We start from the raw sequence: 5,264 nt of genomic DNA on the forward strand, positions 1-5,264 counted from the left end.
AGAGCTGGCATTTTACAGAACCAGCTTCCTGAAAAGATGGCCCCCTTCGCCTTTTTCTGAGCTGGTGATGCACAGAAACAGGAAGGAGGTTGTGGATGGAGACATAAGAGATGCCCCAGCCTGGCCTGCCACCTGCCTAATTCTCTACAAACCAATCCTCTATTCACATCCCCACCCATTTCTGCTTGCTGCTCTAGGGAGCTGGGATTGACCCCAGACTCCTTAACCCCCTCCCACCTGAGCTGCAGCCTAGTCTGCTGTGTCTGTTGGCCTCATCCAGCTGGGAGTCTGCAGAGGATTAAATCAGGAGACCTGGCTGTGTGACCTAGGGACACAAGCTGGTTTTGGCAGCTCTGTAGACACAAGGAATCTGCTTGCTGTGGTCAATAAAGGACGGTGAAACAGGCAGCAGGCAGAGAGGCCATGGAACTATTGAGCACACAAGAGTGTTTCTCCCTGCACCCTCGCCCTGCCCTCTCCTGCAGGCCCACAGCTCCCAAGCCAGGCTCCTCTCTGGGGTGTGGCTTGTTGATGCTTCTGCTGGGGGCGGGGGGATCCACTGATGCGTCTGGAGCAGGTGGGTTGTGCTGCATGCAGCAAAGGGCATCAATCAATTGGATGTCCTCATTGGCTGTTCTGATGTGGCCTAAGGCAAAGCAGAGAAATTGTCATTTGCACTCATTCATTCATTCAGTAAACACTTCTGGGTATCCACCAGGTGGTTGGGCAATGGAAATAAGCAGGACCCACCTGATGGCTACTGTCCTGAACCTCCCAGGAATCACAGCACACCTGAGCGAGGACTGTGATGAAGGTTGTCCGGTGCTCCAGGAGGGTCATCACTCTCCAGAACCAGATGCTGCTCTGGGTGCCAAGGACATAGACATGATCTGGCCCAACTCCTTCCTGGGCCAGAAAGGGGAAGGGATGCACAGGGCCTCTCAGGTTGGTGGCAGGCCTCCAGCTCCCAGTCAGAGCAGTTCTGACTCTTTCTGCAGAGTGGCGGCCCCCTCTCCAGGGTTCTGGGCCTGAATGTGTTTCTCTGTTCAAGTGACAAAGGTAACTGAGTAGTGACTAAGGGCAGGAAGACAAAGCTGTGCTCTGTCAGAGGGTTCATTCAGGGACACAGCAAAGGCCAGATCAGCTTCTCAGTCCCCAAGAGGGGAGCAGGAGATAGCAGGGCAGAAATCCTCTGCCAGGGGCCTGCTTCCCAGACCAGCCCTAATGGGACTCTGTCCCCAGCTCTTGGCCTGGACTCCTCTGCTGCTGAGAACTAGCTGCTGTTTCCACCCCACTTCTCTTGAGTGTGTTCATATAGATTTCCCCCAGTTTTCTTGTGTGCTAAAGAGCAGAAACACTGGCTGAACCCACGGAGTTGCTGAGAGAATAAAATGAGGCTTGGAGAATGGTGGTCAAATGCTGTGCAGAGCTGGACAGGGGAGGGCTCTGTAAACCTGAGATCTGGTGAACAGACCTGCAGCCTTTCTCCTGGAGCTTCCCAGGGACTTGGCCCAGGTGCAGAATAGCTCACAGTGACCCAGGAGCCCTCTGTTCCCATGTTGTGGCTGCCAGAGACCCCAGGCTAATCCCTTGAGCCTTCTGGGCACTGACATCCCTCTTAGAGGAAAGCGCCTGGGTCTGGGACCCTGGAGTCCCGGCCAGGCCACCTGCCAGAAGCAGGATCTGTGGAAGCCAGAGCTCATTTCCACCGTCTGGGTCAGACTCTCCAGCTGAAAGGGACGGAGCCCTCCTTTGCCACAGTGTAGAGATTCAGCCTTCTTTGAGTTTCAGCTGAGCACCCCCTGCAGGGAAGGGTTTGAGAAACCCTGGCCCCTGGGAAGAGGTGAGGACCACAACCCTGCCCGCAGCAGCCCCGAAGGAGGCAGTTTGTCTTCGGTTGCCCAGCTTCCTCCTTCCTGTCCCCGAGCCAGCCCTCACCCCTCTTTCACCACACAGAGCACCTGCGTCTCATCCCTGACAATTTGCAACTGTAGACCTTACTCAAGATGGGGGGAACCACAAGGGATTTCAGAGATCCTTGAAACCCCAGGCCCAGGCTCCCATCGGGGAGTCACACTGGGGGTTAGGCACTCCCCTCCCTAAAGCCTTTGAACTTTGGAGACTGCAAAGGCAGCACTGGAGCCCATGCATGATGACAAATGTCCAACCCAGAAGTCAAACTTCAATTTCTGCTGTAAAGGAAGGAAGCAATTCTTTAATGCACAAAGTTTTCTTACCTGGCAACAAGAAAAAAAAAAAAAAACAATAACCCAATTAAAAAAATAGACGAAATACAGGAAGACAGCTTTCGAACGAATATATAAGTGGCTCTTAAATATATGAAAAGTTACTCAGCCTTACTCATAAAAGAAATGCAAATTAAAACTTCAATAAGAGACCCTCTTTCAACCATCAGATTGAAAAAGATCAAAAGCAAGGCAGTGCTCTGCTGCTGAGGGCACAGGGGATGGGCGCTGGCACATAGAACTGGCAGGAATGGCAACCAGTGCCACCCCTGAGAGCCATGGGGCAATAGCTACACACACGCTTGCCTTTGACCCAGCACTTGCAATTCTAGGAATTTGCCATGCAGATGAATGTGAGAAGTGTAAATGCCGTCACTGGGCTTTGGTTTGCGGCATTGCTTAGCAAAGCAAACCATTGGAAATTGCTCGAATGTTAATCAGCAAGGGACTGATTCAATACACGGGTGTCCATACAATGGAGTTTTTCACCACTGTGAGCATGACCAACACACACGTGACCTTAGCTCCCTTACATGGAATCAAAGCCCTCCCAACTGTGCCTAATCAATACATAGAATCCTGCATAACGCATATAATTATTGCTTTGAGCCAATTAAAAAAAAAAAAGTAAAGTGGCCTCTAACTGTTCCAGTAAGGAGAGGGCTCCAGGGTACTGTCATGTGTGGCTTAACGATGGGGACATGTTCTGAAAACGGTTGGACGATTTCCTCATTGTGCAAACATTGCAGAGTGCTCACACAAATCATCCGGACACACTGTGGACATGTGTGTGTGAGGCTGCTGCAGGGGACAGGCCTTCTTTTGCAAAACTCCTCTTCAATAAGTAGGAGGACATTCGAAAATAATGATAAAAACATAGTAGCAAGTACGTAAACCAGTGACAGTCGTTGATTATCAAGAATTAGTTACTATACACAATTTATGTGTTGGACCTTCACATACCTGGCCGCACTGCTTACACCAGCATCACCACAGACATGCGATGAACACATTGCCTGGGACCTTAGGGTGGCTTCCATGTCACTACGTCATGGGAATTTCCCTGCTCCATCCTAGTCTTATGAGACCACCATAATATATATGTTGTTGACCAAATTGTGTGGCTCACAATTGTGTATTAATGTGCACCACTGTGTGAAAATAAAGGAAAGGAAGAGATGCAAACCTGGACACACACACACACACGATTGCATTTATTTGTAAACCTAGAAGAGCATATGATACCTGAAGGCTGTAGGAACACCAGCTGGAATGGAGGCTTCGAGAAAGGACCTGGGTGCAAGGGGCCTGGACAAGGAGGAGGTGGGGGAGAGGAGTTTCTCAGTGGATGGGTTTTTGGCCCTTTTAACTTTTTTTATAGTGTGCCTGCATATTTTCTTCTAAAGATATACTTATTTAGTCTAATTAATCAATCCAATGGCCTCTTGACACACACGCTGAAGGCAGGTAAGCCAGGGATGTACCAGGGTGTGAACCCCAGGCTGCAGCCCTCTCTTTATGGGGTCCTGAAGTCGAGATCTGTGAAGGTTCTCTCCAGCCCTCTCCCCACCCTGCCCTGCCTTGCCCTGCCCTGTCCCCCAAGGGTGGAGATTTGTGAGCTTGGGGGAGGCCTTTGCTCTCTCTGGACTCCTGCACTGGAGCATACCAACTCCTCTGGCTTCGAGAACTTCGGTACCCGCTAGGCCTCCATCTGGGTATCTTCAGATCCTGTCTTTGGCCTGTCCCCGGAGGGACTCAGACCCTCAGAATGCTATAGCCAAGGGTCCCCAGGCTTTTCAAGTGTGCTAATTGTCCTCAGTGCCTGAACCACCCTATCCCTGGGTCCCGGCCACAAACACTGACCTCGAGGGGTCATGGCCAGCTTGCTCAGGGCAGTCCCAGCCAATCTTGCAATTGGCGCTGGAAGGAAGGTCCAGGGGGAGATTCCAGGGCAAGTCACCTTCTGTTTCTCTGTTGGTCCTGGAACAGGGCAGCAGGCTGTGACCCTGCCTCAGGCCAGACTCCATGTGAAGCCTTGGCCAGAGCTGGATGTCCAGAGCCTGCTGTGTAGATCAGGGTTCAGCCTATTGAATCCAGTGGAGGGGGCCTGGGCAGACTGGGGCACATGTTAGGCAAGTCACAGCAGCACCCTGAGCCCCAGCCTGTTTTATATCTGAGCAGGGGGAACAATGATAATTTGTTCTTGAATTGCTGGGCCATAAAGCCCCCGGATGGAAGGCGAGTCCCTGTGGACAACTGCTCCACGCTGCCTCCTCCTGCACCCCCAGGTGCCACTTCCCAGGAAGCAGGAGCTCAGAGGGTCAGGTGTTTGCCCAGGAGGGCCAGAGCAGGTGGGGGTCAGGTCCACTGGAGGGAGAAGCAGGTGAGCAGATTATATCACCTGCAGCAGGTGATACCCCTCAGGCTGCTCAGAAACCATTCCTGGGCCACCTCTTTCCTCTTTATCTATTTTTTCTCACTCAGACAGCATCTCCCTCTTCCCCCTTTCTCTCCCCAAAGGAGAAAAGAGGCATCATTGGTGTCAAAGGGAAGTTGCAGTGAGAAGCACCAAGTGCCGGGCCAGGCTCAGAAGAGACGCTCTGTCCCCTCTAGTGCTCCAGAAAATTCGCTAGTAACAAACTACAGAATTGATCCCTGAAGGTGTAGGCTCCCCTTCCTCTTTAGTTCATCTTGATTCAGAGCCAATCCTTGCTTGCCACTGGCTAAGCCCAGACTCGATCTGCAGAGGTCCCTGGGGGAGCAAAGGGCACTCAGGGGCACAGCTTTCCCCGGGGGCCTGTTTGAACAGAAATAACCCCTTACCACATTATCAGGTACTTCGGGGGGTGGGGGGCTTTACACAGATTAACTGATCTTTCTCTCACAGCTGCTCCGTAGGGAGAAGCACTCGTTAGGCCCATTTCCAGGATGAGGAAGTTGAGGCACATGCTACCTTGGGGTTATACCCCTAGAAGAGAAAGAGCTGGAATTTGACAGGAGGCAACTTGGTTCAGAATG

General features: G+C 51.8%; 1 pseudogene; it reads right to left on the reverse strand.

Annotated features, from left to right (window-relative positions):
- Positions 1–4,726: 4,726 nt before the first annotated feature.
- On the reverse strand, positions 4,727–4,917 carry LOC114085114 (small nucleolar RNA U3; annotated as a pseudogene).
- Between the last annotated feature and the right edge of the window lie 347 nt (positions 4,918–5,264).

Source organism: Marmota flaviventris, chromosome 2, assembly GCF_047511675.1.
Source record: "Marmota flaviventris isolate mMarFla1 chromosome 2, mMarFla1.hap1, whole genome shotgun sequence".
Lineage (NCBI taxonomy): Eukaryota > Metazoa > Chordata > Mammalia > Rodentia > Sciuridae > Marmota > Marmota flaviventris.